Raw genomic sequence first — 14079 nt, 5'->3', positions numbered from 1 at the left:
ATTATCAAATAGCAGATCATAATTTACACTTTCAAAAATATAGTTGTAATTAAAATATAGTTGTAATTAAAGTTTCCAAGCACGCGATTTTTATAGCAAAGCAAAATCGTCTAAAAAATGCCCGAACAGCCTCTATACTCCTATTTATAATTTACTTCCTTATTAATTATAATTTATTTTTACAGTACACACCGCTCTACAGGATGTTCAGTAAATGCTGCGACAAACTTCTAAAGGCCCGTCCACACGAGGACGCTCCCGACGCAGTTGACGTAACTTTTTTGACGCCGGCGTAAATTCGCAGGACGCAGAAGACGTAAAACTGAGTACGCTCCTGTTCAGCTTTTACGCCCGCGACGAGCGCGTATAGCCAATAGCCGACCGAGTTCTTATCACGTGTCATAATCAGAAAACCTTCTTGCTTACCCGTTTCAATATGGCGTCAGAGCCACACAGAGATGAGTTTTTGCTTAGAAATATAACTGTATACAGCAATAAAATAATCAGCATTGTTCACGCCCTCTTCAGATTTCTCAAACCGTACATATTAGTATAAATTTAAAATTCTCATTAAAAGGGAAAACTGTATACTTATAAAGCAATGATCCGACCAGTATGTCCATATGTTTCACCTATTTATAACACTGTAAGTAATAGGAGCCTAAATAAATTACAGTTTCTACGAAATCAAAGTTTCTGCCTTACAAAATTCTCCTTAATTATTATAAATATTGGCTATATCATGTGTAATATAAATATCCCAATATTATATATACCAAATCTATAAATAAAATAGCTCTATAAATATCCCAATATTAAATATACCAAAAACTAACTTCAGGAATATAATAACTCCTAAAATAAAGCAGTTGACTGTGAAAGAGTACTCAATAAAATACAATTACGAAATTTTGGAGGAAAGTTACAACTTGTGTCATACAGCAATCATTTATTTAAGTTTAATTAAATGACCTTTGCAGCGACTTCTACTTGTTATATTATTTTTCACAAACAATTCTATCACAGATAGCTGAGTGCTCAGCGCGCTGCTTTGTTGGCGGAGGAATGGAAAGGTGGCAAGTTCGAATCTCACCCGTAGACGGTATAATTCAGTTAGCTTTTCTCATTTTGAAACGTGTTTCTTATATTTAATCATGAATCATTATATTCTTATTTTACCTATTATTATTGTTTTTATTTCTTATTTTATTCATTATTATTATTGTTTTTAATTTAGTTTAAAAATGTGCAGTGCAAATAGAAATCCTTATGTAAAAATATATCTGCATCTCTTTATCATATATCATTTATAAATTCTCTCTTTATTTTTACTTTATTGCATATTTGATCATGCACATAATTTCTCATAAACTGTCCAAAGTTTGAACCTCATTCTAAATTCAAAAATAAATAAAAAGAAAAACAAAAGATAGCGAGTTAAAAAAATATGAAGTTGGTTTTATTATATGGTGGATGGTGTATATAAAGAGAATTAAGTAATTTAATTCTCTTTATATACTGTATTCCAAACCAATTTTATAAATCCTAATTTTCATACGATATAGAATCTGCAAGTCTGTCAAACTGGTCGATACTCATCCTGAAGGAATTAAAAAACAAGTAATATACCTCCCCCCAAAAACATTAAGTCAATTCCTACTTAGGACCACAAAGAAAAGTTTAAAAATACAAAAATAAATAAATAAATAAATAAAAATACAAACATAATTTTTTTAATTAAAAATTTAAAAAATTTTAATATCTGAAAAAGCTATATTAACATCAAGTGTCATTCACTGCAAGTTTAAAATATTGTATTTGAACTTGAGTGGATGAATAAAAAGCATTTTATGTACTGAAAATTTGAACAAGATATAGGGAGAGTGTGAGCTAATAGTAGGAATTTAATAATTCCAGATATTCCTTTCGCAAACAAGGCAGTTAAAAAAAAAAAAAAAAAAAAAAAAAAAAAAAAATCTCTTTGAACAGGTCGCTCTAAATAAATCTTTCGGACCCATTCTTGCCATTTTTTGCGGTTTTGCCTCTGCTTAATAATTGTACATAATAGTAAAGTTTCAGCTATAAAAAAAATCATCTGATTCGGACAACTTGCCGCAAACATAGAGAAGAACAGCGAAGTAATAAGATACAGCTCTGTTGACGTTATATTACAGCGTCACGTGATTTTTGCGCAAAATAATTCTATTGGTTAAACGCACTCTTCGCAAGCGTACTCGTTTGGACGCTTTTACGCTGGTAACGTAAAAGCGCGTTCGTCAGCTACGTTTCGAGCGTACTCGTGTGGACGGGCCTTAAAGGAGGTAGGGCACATCATAAGGATTAAGAATTGCACATAAACCGATGGCCCGGAAATGTCATTGGTAAGGGGTAGCAGAGGTAGAAGATGGGAAAGTAAACAAGAGAGTGATTAACTTGAGACATTTACTGGACATGAATACAAATGGTGTAAGACAGCTTAAATGTTACAACATATGCACGATGTTTGCACTATCAGACGCCAAACATGCCTGACACCGACGGACGATTGATTGCCTTACATGCTCAAGCACACCGGAATTTCTTTAATTGTAGAGCTGCGCAGGCAAGTTTTGCCACGAGATCCGTTTCAGACACAACAGGATCGTGATACACAACACTTTTGACGGCTCCCCACACAAAAAAAAAATATGGTCTTGATAAATCCGCTGATCTCCGGGGCTATGGAACCGGTCCACCACGCCCAATCCTTCGATGCGGGAATGATCTGTTCAAATGGCTACGAACATCCAGTCCAAAATGAGTAGGCACCCCACCACGTTGGAACCACACGTTCACAAGCTCTGCGTTCGTATAGCGCACCATGTTCTTTGTATGGTTCCTACCGCTCGAACGAGGCAATCCCCACTTTCCACTAGCACCCTCCTGTCCTGTCTGGCGGCGTACAATGACGTTTCTGGGCAGGGGTTCCTATGCAAATCGTAATCCTTATGATGTGCTCTACCTCCGCCAGAAGTTTGTCACAATATATACACAGTTGTATAGGATTCAACCTAATGTTATCATTCGCATATTATTAACGAATTCCCGAAGTCTTGTTTGTTTCTGTGCAGAAACAGGAGCAATGCATCGTTTATTGCGATCTTCAATTGGGTTAATGATATGAGAATGTTATAAAATTAATTTTTTACACTGAAGCAAATTCTTCAAATAAGATAAGAATAAACTTTAGTAATTCTCAAATGACGAAAAGAATATCATCTGGTAAGGGATTAAGTCAACAACCAGCATGGATTTTATTTCAGTCAGCCATTTAAAACTAGGCAAAAACAACCTTTTGTACAGTTTGGCGCAGAATTTTAATAACTTTATTGATTTCGAGAATGATTAGACACAGGTCTCTCTTCTTCAGACAAAAGATACCTTTCAGGAACTTTCTCAAACAAATCAAAGCGTATCATGAAGAACATAAGGATAAAATCGGAAAATTCCCTGTAAATGCTTATATAAGGAATGCCTTCCTATTGAAATTAGAATTCAACCATGAGCAAAAAAATTTCTGGAAACCTTAGGCACAGTTCGGAAATTAATGTTTGCATAACGCTTCCAGACAATTCAATAGTAACAACGTTTTCCTTATTTAAAATGCTGTGAAGATAAGCATGTATGTGTTTCTAGTTATACACATCAAATTACTTAAACTTAATTGCTGTTTTGAAAAATATTTTTCCTCATCGTTTAATGTTGTCATTAGGCAAAAGTTTTCAAATTATCCTTTGATAAACGTCATCACATAAAGCGGCAATTACTGTATTACAATTGTCTCTCCAGTTTCTCTTTATGTGAAATATCCGTGTGTGTGTGCGTTTGTCTGTGTTACGTACAGGCAACTTTTACTTCTTCTCTCTATTACTAAATGGTTACCTCGCAAACGATGTTATGGTCGGACAATCTTCTCTAGATAAATTCATTTTAGATGGGCCACCTCAACACGTAGTCTTTTCAGCTATTGCCTTGGCTCTATCATGGTCATCCTACTCTTGTCTTTTAATCCTTTTTGTTATTCGATTATTCTCTTAGAGCTGTATAAATTCTTCCCAATTTCAGACTGTCTCCATCGCTTCCTCTGGAACCCTGCTTGCTTCTATTGACGTCTGATGACTTCAGTCCATCTTTGTTTCGAACCTTTACTATCGACTGGAATGCTTTCGCACCATGCTCTGTACTGATGTAGTCAATGGAAGCTGTGTATCGAAACTAACTGGGTTGTAAAGCTTTATCTAGCCATGTGTCCCTGAACAGACTGATTTCTCTTCAGTGCTTGGGATATCTTAAGCTGCTACGGGCTGCTCTTGACTTTGGGACTTTTCTTTGCACAACTGCGGCATGCATTGTTTCACTCGCTGCTTGATTTGGCCGCCTCTAGATCGAATACTTCTAGATGTGCCTGGTTGACTTTTATGGGGTTGCACATAGCACTTCTCTTATTGAAGGCATATCAGCTCATTATTACAATAGATTTCCCTGGTTCACATTTGCCGTAACCACTGAATCATTATTCCCTTTCACCTAAACACCGCAGATCTTGCACGTTCAATTACTAATGGTCTTTTTAATTTTGGACAGAACTCATCAACCTTGGGGGTGGAATGGAAAATAAAGAATGCTTCATTTTTAATATTTTATAGCGACATTAGAAGTTTCTTATCATGACGCCGTTTTAACCTGGCGCGTAACTAATCCGAATAATTATTTGCTTTTGAATACACCTTATATTATTCTTCCCTTTTCGCTGAAAGAATAGTTTATTCAGCTGTGATATGAAATTCCTTCCAAAAATATATCTGCGGGGTTTTTTCTTTTTGCGTAGCATCGTATTTTGCCGATATCATGAATGCTGTGTTTACTTTAGGCGTCTTTATTGACGCACAGTTTCGAGAATGTATATGCATTGATGTCTAACCTAGGTTGGTTATATTATATTTCTATATTCTCGTTCTTCAGTATTAGATTGTATTCAATGAGCGGCATATTAAAAGTGTCAATGACAAGACCCGTGCACAGTTCTTGAAACATTTGTCTAACGAATTATAGGCCATTACTAAAACTTACTTTTTGACCTCCTTGTAGTTTAAAATTAGTTTATTTCGAAATACATCTGCAACAACTTTCACGGAGGTTCATCGTATGGAAACCATTTCCCCCATTTGTAAAAGCGGAATATTGTTAGAAGTAAAAACTTTTATTTTATTTATCGTAACTTCTAGCAAACGTTTATGGGAATTCTCGATTTATCGTAACTTCTATAGGAATTCTGCGATCACCGATCTGAATTCTATGCTTTGAATTAAAGCCTTTGAGTAAAACAAAAAGTCATCGGTAATTTCATAATTATTTGCCATGTTTCTTATTCTGTCGTATATGCGGGTGTTCAAAGTTTTCGGGATCCTTCATAAAAGCATAACCATTCCTTCATAAAAGCATAACCATTCCTTCATAAAAGCATAACCATTCCTTCATAAAAGCATAACCGCCTTCTGCTAATCACTTACAGTCATTTGTGAATCTAAAATTTTCGAATTTAACAGGGCACATCCGAACTTTACTTCATATTGATGTATTTAATATTTAAATTATACCATTTCAGTGCCCATCTTACTAACTTTGGAGATAGGTACTTTCTCGGCTAGTGATCGTGGCATAGTTCGTACATATTGTCACTGAGCATTCTAAGCTCCAATTTTCAAAAGGTTTATTTATGATTTCGAATTTCTAGAAATATAAATTTCTAGAATTATAAATAGCAAAATCGCTCCCCTTTTGATTTTTCTGAAGGAGAATCTGAATTAGTTTCGAGTTATAAATTTCTCTTTAAATTTTTGGCACTGGATTAATTTATCAATTTACAAATCTTTCAATTCAGACTCTGGAAACATATATTCAGATGTTTTTTTTTTTTATATTAATTCTGTTTTGCTGAAGAATACTTTAAAAATTTAAGGATTTTTAAGAAAAAAGCCTTTATTTTAAATATTAAATTTTATCAGTTCAACAATTTACCCATCAAGATATTCTCTCGATTCAAAATGTGTCTACACCGTATCTATGAAGGTTTACTTTGGTCCCAGTTATGCTGTTTCTTGCTGTGGAAATGATATATCTGTTTGGCATAGTTAAACATTTATTCATTCAGGTTAGCAAAATCTTTTATAATACATAGGGCGTATTAGAAGAATTTTAATGATATGGAATGGGGGATTAACTGCATTGTTGATGCTCAAGGAAATGACTTAAAGTCCTAAATGTGTAATGGCTTCAGTCCAACTCTACCCCTTCCGTTCAAAATTAATACCTAGATTTGTTTCCCTACAGTCTGGAATTGTCGGCGAAGTACAGTGTTCTTAATATTTAAGCCTTCTTCAAATAAGGGCTTAATTTTCCTTTGAGATATATTTAGTTTGATTCTTATTTTCAATAATTATCATGCCAGTTGTTTCACAGAAATTTAAGGCTTATTTAAAACCGAGCAGATTATAGTGCTAGTCTTTAGTTTAATGGAGGAACGATCACAATATTAAAATAATAGTCTACCTGATTTTTTAAGAAGGAATGACCCTGCTCAGGATTCTGGAACCCAGTTTCTAAATGGAAACTATAGTTAGACTATCTCAGAAATCAATCTTTATTTTGACTAAAACTACCACCCGGTAAGTTAGATTTATTAAAATAATGGGCTGTTTGATTGCTTCAGCATGTTTGATACTATTTCTGTTGATTGCTTCATCATGTTTGATACCATTTCTGATTCTAAAACCTAGTTTCTGAACTCTGAATTTAGGCTATATTTCCAGAATCGAGCTTTAATTGGCTAAATTTATTACTTGATGATTCAGAATTTTCAGACTTTCAACATATATCAAAATTTATCCACTTTAGTTTATGATTTTCTTATTAATTCTAATCCAGCCTTAAGTTTTAAAATTTTAAAAAGTTCATTTTCCTATTTTTTAATTTATGTTTTACTCTATATATAGCACTATGATAGTTGTTTGTTTGGGTACATTAAATTCTCGATCTCTCTTGCGGTTCAGGATTATCTGTACATTGTCTGGGTTAAAGATCTTTAACTGGTACATGAAGAAGGTACAACATTTATGATAACTTTAATTGGCTTCTTATTGGCTTTGATGAACTTGAAATTTTTCTTTTTCAAGTTAATTTTAGTGTTATGAATTCTGTTTGAAAATGTAATGCAATTCGAAAGAAAGAAATTCTGTAAGTTCTCTTCATAACGAATCGGAATGCTTTACATACAAAGATAGAGGATTATTATCCCAAAGGTAAAACATAAGAAAAGAAAATATTCAGGTACACATTCGTTTACTTCATAAAAGCAAGAGATAACGATAAGATTAGGTAATGTTACTACGTCATTGGAAAGCTATCCACGTGGAACGTCCGTATAGACGAAAGGACTGGCAGCTTCCATTGGCAAACACCGGGGCAGTGGACATTAACTGATACTGTATCTAGTGAGCTTCATCTGTACTTAATGGACATTTACTAAATCTACAGAGTAGCCGGGTTTCCTTTCGAAATGAATCTAGAAGAGAGCGTATGCAGCCCATAAGATGTTTGACAGCCAATAAGCATTGTTTTTCACTCGCTGGAAAGTCTTATTTGCAGTCTCTCTTATTTGTAGTCTTATTTGCAGTTATTTTAAGTCTCTCGATTTCAGTCTTTCAGATTACTAAGTTTGGATACGTTTTAATGTGCATGTTGGATTTGATAAAGATACATCTTAAAAATAATTCTGAATGATCATCACAGGCCAGTATGAAACATCAGGTTTACGAACCGCTGCAGGGCCACCTGGGAATAAAACTGCATATCATCTGGTAATAAAACATTTCGTTGTAAACAAAAACCATGCCATTCAGTGAAACTGCATACCGTTGACCTCTGTATTTTCTAATTATTGAATTTTTCTGCAATTTTGGGCTTTGTGCAAGTGTTTTAATGTCTATATTAGGAACTTCATCTAGAAAGTATTTAACTGTTTATCCGTCCATACCTCCAAAGATCAACTGTTTAGTTAATATTCTTCTGGCATTGTTGTATTGTTTATACAAATAAAGAGAATATCGTCGATTTCAACAAATTTATTGTGTCCCGCAATTTTGCCTGTATCTTTGAACATACTTCACTCTTAAAGTTACGTTAATGAATGGTTATATGAATCCTCATAACCCTTGACTGCTTTCATTTCATATGACCGATAATAAATAAAGCATATAGAAGTGAAAAAAGATATCTATGTTCTATGAAACTTGTTGCCGTAATGGATGATCTTTAGTTTCAGCCTGTTCAGAGTTAGATCGTTGTAAGTTCTCATTTTTAGATTGCTGTTACGAAGCTTTGGGTAAAATAATGTTTCGTTTTCGTAGGAGAGAGAGCAGCGTCTTTTTGAATCTACATACTGAAAAGAATTTAACATATTTATTTACAGATGAATTATAAATTTTAAAAGACAGTTGGATTGTCACTGTAACAAAAATGAATACAATAAGGTAAAAAAAACAAAACGCTTATGCGATGAAAACACGCATGAAATGAACATTGCTATTTTGAAGGCTATTCCAATTACTATAAGAGATTTATCACGATTAAGTCAAAAATCCCTAAATACGCTTTTTGCTTACATAAATTGGATTTTAAAATAGGATTGGTTGATTCTTTTATTTACGAATGCGTTATTTATTTTTTATGTTAATTTTATCATTACCTTAAAAAGTCACAGATTTGCTTTTACACCTGTAAGAATTTGTAATATTATAGCAAATATCAGAAGTTAAAGAGAAAATATTTTGAAGATGATATTAAATCAATACGAATTCTTTGTTTAGACTCGATAAAATTTCTTTGCTCGAGAGAGATTCTATTGAAAGACACACACACACACACACACACCCAAAAAAAAAAACAAAAAAAAAAAAAAAAAAAAAAAAAATTTATAATAATACGAAGATGAAAAATACCTTTTTATAAGTTCTTTGTATCAAAGGTTGAAATGGAAATCAGAAAAACTTCTATTTCCTACCTAAAAGCTTATTTTTTATGCATTGCTTAAGAAATTTTGTCTCCATAATCTTAAAAGTATTATTCACTCTCATGAAAACTCTACAATATGTCTTATTGAACTAAGATGTTTATTTTGCAGCAGTAATCCGATTGAGAAATATTCAAAGCAGCGTATTGATACACCGTTGAACATGCACAGGCATTAGTTATTTGGAAGGTATAAAACTAATATTTCTTTTCAAAATAGCATTTGGAATAACTTCGGCTCAATAGTGATGTAATGTTTTACGTTTTATGGTGATCGTCAAAAAGATAATTATGCAGGGTAAATTAAAAAGGATCATTTTAGACTGGCATGTGCACATTATTATCTAATTCATTTAAAATTATTATTATTAAAATACTATTAAATACATTTTCTTACAAGATTGTATACATATTTCTTAAATTGTACAACTTTAATTTAGATTACATCCTGACTTGAGATTTTAGAATGTTATTAGAAATATGATATATATAGGAATTTTCTTACTGATGTATATAAAGTTTTAATTAAAGTCATCGTGGATTATCGATTAATAAATATGTTCCTTTTATAAGATGGAATACCACCGGGACACATAAGTTTCCTTAAAAGTTTTGTGCTTCTTAAGCTTTTTAAGTTATGCTAGGATAATAATCCTATTTTAACAATGATTCTTTTTTTATTTTCATCGTATTTTAGTATATTGAATTTTCATTGTTTTTTACGTTTCCCTGCCAGAATGAATTTTCAGGATTTCGATTTAGTAAATGATGTAGAAACGAATATTTAAGCTAAAGTCTGGGCCACTTCAGTAGGAAAGCGTGTTCTGTCTCCGGTCTTAAATAAGAAACAACTCTGTTATTTGATTCTGTGCAGCTTTGTCTGGTTACTTTTATTTAATACTAGTTTAGTTTTATATTTTCTATATTGAGTTAAAGACCAAATGGAGGCTTATTGTAAGCCCGAAAAGGTGTCGTTTGTTCATTTAATTTAATAAATTAATTATTGAAATAAAGCTAAGTTAGAAATAAAGGGTAATTTAACTCTTCTCTAGCTTCCAAGTAACCCTAATTTAACTAAAATATTATACTATATCAAACTGAATTTCAAGTACCCGAGTGTCTAATTCCCTGCTATGGATTTCCTGTACAACATGTTATGAATTTTTTCAAGCGGCCTGCATCCAATCTGTAATCCAAAGGAGAAAAGAATAATGCTTTCCACTTTGTCTCGCACTTTGCTCTTCTTTTGTAGGGGGAGAAATATATTTTAATAATATTGTTTTTGTAGCCAGTTGTGATCTGACTTTTATGAACTTAACGTCTGCATTATCCATGCCGACTGTTGTATGGGATTATCCACGCCGACCTTTCTAGTTACATAGAATTCGCTTTAATCTGACTGAAATGGACTACAGACTGGATGCATGTTTTTAGTAAAAAATCTCACATACAGCGCGTGTAATGTATGGCAAGAAATATGGTATTTAAATTGTAATTTGATTAACTACATGTAAATATGAACCAAAATAAAATTTTTGCTGCAATCATTTCTAAGTGGATAAATATTTTCGACTTAAGCTGCATTTGTATGAGTCCAAAATTCCTTCATTGCAAATACAAACCTTCAATATCATCTAAGACAATGGTCTTAAAACGCTGTCAACTTAGGGAAGAGTTAGAAATGTATGAGAAATCTATCGTTAAATCTAAAATCTAAAATCTGTTGACCCTCTAACATCCACTTCTGTGGACCCTCTAACATCCTCAGAAAAAGGAACTGTGAAAAAATATTGAAAATGTATAAATATTGCGTGCATATTGCATAGAAAATCATTAATTTTTTATTCTGTTATACTTTCGCTTCTAAACATATAACTATCCACATTATATTAACTGAAACTACTAAAATAAATAAATTAAAATTATCTAATTGAACGCTTAAAGTCTTATTTTTGCTGCGCATATGATATTTTAGAATTTCTTTAGATTTCGATATTGACCTCTAGATGAGTTATTCGGGGTCACATGGAAGACAGTTTAAGGACAACTAATCCAAACGATTATATTTCAAGTACGTTAGTAAATATAGCAAACGAAATTCATATTTCACAGACCATGAGCATTTTTTTTTTCAGAATAAATTGTTCTTTTTCTAATTTGAAATTTCGAACCTAGAAATTCAGGAAGAATTTCTTTAAGCGGTTACCTTATAATAATGTTAAATAAAGCAACATAATAATTTTATTTACAATAAATGATTTGCTTGCCCTATAATAGCAATTTATGTTTTGTGAATAAAATTGGGCTTCTAAGCTCAGAATACCTCATCATGTAACCTTAGAAAACTAAGTGCAGTAGTGAATTGAAATAACTACTACCTTCACGCCTTAGTATTGCAGCTTTTTCCATATTTGTATAATTTCTTTCCTCACATAGCTCATGCTTAGCATCAAGACAAGATATTTTTACAAGTAATTATTCTAAGAAAGATAGAGACGAAGCTGCATGTGAATTAATTACAATTAATTATTCGCACCGTACTTAATATTCTTCGTACGTTTGAATATGTTGAACCAAAAGATTAAAATAACACAAAGCGTATTGCAGTTCCAAATGTTCCCTTGGGTGAATGCTAAAACTCTTACAACAATGGATACTGGTTTTTTTTTTTTTTTTTTTTTTTTTTTTTTGCTGTAGATTCATTAGGTTTTTTTTTGCTGTAGATTCATTAGGTTTTTTTGTGCTTGTTTTTGTTTTTAAGCAGGAGCCGTTAAAAAAGTATGCAGCGTCTTTGCTGGAACTCAAACCCTGAAACTTTTGAATATGCGTCGAGTATGCTTCCAATTGCACCACGAAGTCATGCAGAAAGGAGAGAAATAATGCCTTGTATACCCCCTTGTAAATGGCAACTAGAGATTAGGGAGCCCAATCGCCAAATCCTGGTGGTGACGAATTGTCGTTCACAACCTTTTAATTCCGGGGGGGGGGCAGTTGTAGAGGCATTACGCGTATTTTAGTCCAAAGGAGCTTTGTCTCCCTGAAGGACTATTGTTTCCGTTTTGCGATTTTGCGTTCGTTCACTATAAATGTCCATTTCACTTTTTAAACTGTTGCCACCTAATGTTAGAGTCTTGCGTTATATTTGAAGAAATTAAATAATGAAAAATCTACATAAATGTATGTATACTTCTCTCATTGTGATAAAGCAGTATATAGAGTTATCGAATTTTGAATGACGAAGCGAACTACTGCGAACATGTTCATGTGGAAGTAAAAAATTATAAATTTGGAATTTGTTTTATTATCGATTTCATATTTTGTAAATCTTTAACGAATTTTTGATTCACAAACTCAAGGATTTCAAAGGGAGCAATGGCAACGTTGTACAGAAAAAACATTTTTATCTCCAGCACGTGAGACAGCCTATCAGAAATTTTAAAGATATGCTCAATTTAAAACTATTTTGCAATATTGCTTTTAAACTGAATTTTATGGTTTAAGTACGAAGAACGTTATATTTAATAAATAAAAGTAACAGAAAAAATGTTAAAAAAACGCCCCTTTGGAGGTAATTTGAAATCTGAAACATTTTAGATTTTTTTAATATTATTTACTTATTTATTTTTAAGGGGACGTGAAAAATGTGTAATTCCTTCTCCTGGATGCGTATTTCGTAAGCGCATGTCTGTATAGTCACCGAGGAAGTGGCTTCTGGAATGGACCAATGGGCTTCTAGTAATATTTCTGTCATTTCACATGACCTTTGCCACGTTTTAAGCAAAATGGTTGAAAAGGATTTCCCACGCAAATTCCTTTACACAGTAACTAAATCATAGTATATTTTTTGTTAAAATTTTCAGTGCGAAGTTACATCAAATATAAGCATAATTATATATGTAAATAGTAGAAGGCTTAGCATTTTTATTGCAGTGTACTGAAAAAGATGTTCTATAATAATAGCTAATACACAATATATTCAAAGCGAACTTGCCTGATTTTCATTCCTACACATTTAATGTTAATAACTATTCATTCTTAAATGTATTCCCTGCACAAAATATACTCTTCAAACAGAATTAATTTATTTTATTCACAACGAATATATTTAATTTATTCATATATAACTTTTAATGTTAAAACAGGTATAATCAGATCATTCACAGTATATATTTTGAATCTTACACTTTCAAAATCAAAGGATACTGATGGGCACTTGGGAATTATGCCGCCGAGACTCGAACTCTGGATCTCTCGAATACGTACCGAGTACGCTTCCAATTACATCACTAATGCATCCGAAAAGGAGGGAGAAAATGCCATATAGTGGTTTCCTTTATGCTGTTTTTAAATTTTTAGAAGCTATACCAAGAATCCTGCAGGTTCTGGATCACATTGTATTACTTTCCAATCTAATTTTGGAAAAGGACATTTGTTATTTTAAAACGAACGTTTCTTTTACGTTTTTGTTGAAAAACACTTATTTAATTTTTGTATGCCTAATTTTTTTTACTTCTCTACCCTCCATTATTAACAAATCTTTTCTTTTCTTTTTTAGTTTTCCTCACTGACTGTGTAAACAAACGCCCAGCAGAAGCAATTTCGGTAAGTTAATTTGTTTTATGAATTGCTAATTATCACGGCATTTGCATTATAACTTTGAGTAAAAAGCTTTGAGCAAGTACGTAAAGATAGTTACAAAAATTCATACGTCGAAAAATAGGTAAAATAATTGAAGTATGTTTCAGAAACTCAGAAAAATATAGAATATAATTGTCTACCAATTACCTACAATAACCGACGAAGATTCCATAGGACTATATTTGACATGGAACTGATGCGTAGTAAAATAGTAATACTTCTTTGCTAGGTGCCAATTTGTTGTAGAGATACGGTCTAATGCAATACTGCAGAGATGCGGTCACTGAGTTCCGCTCCATGCTCGATACCATTACAATGCTTAGGAACTAATGCTAC

The 14079-nt window shown here is 32.5% G+C and overlaps 1 protein-coding gene across 1 annotated transcript in view; it reads left to right on the top strand.

Moving 5' to 3' along the window:
• Window positions 1-14079, top strand: part of LOC118188251 (tyrosine-protein phosphatase Lar-like) — a 1537039-nt gene that overhangs the window by 169305 nt on the left and 1353655 nt on the right. Inside the window, exon 2 of the mRNA XM_085815767.1 lies at window positions 13661-13707. The gene's annotated coding sequence lies outside the window, so the exon portion shown is untranslated. The remainder of the gene's footprint in view (window positions 1-13660; window positions 13708-14079) is intronic.

The sequence above is a fragment of the Stegodyphus dumicola genome, chromosome 4 (assembly GCF_044657685.1).
Source record: "Stegodyphus dumicola isolate Sdum_Otavi_A_Nest chromosome 4, ASM4465768v1".
Taxonomy (NCBI): Eukaryota; Metazoa; Arthropoda; class Arachnida; order Araneae; family Eresidae; genus Stegodyphus; species Stegodyphus dumicola.
This window is presented reverse-complemented; position numbering and strand designations above follow the sequence as displayed.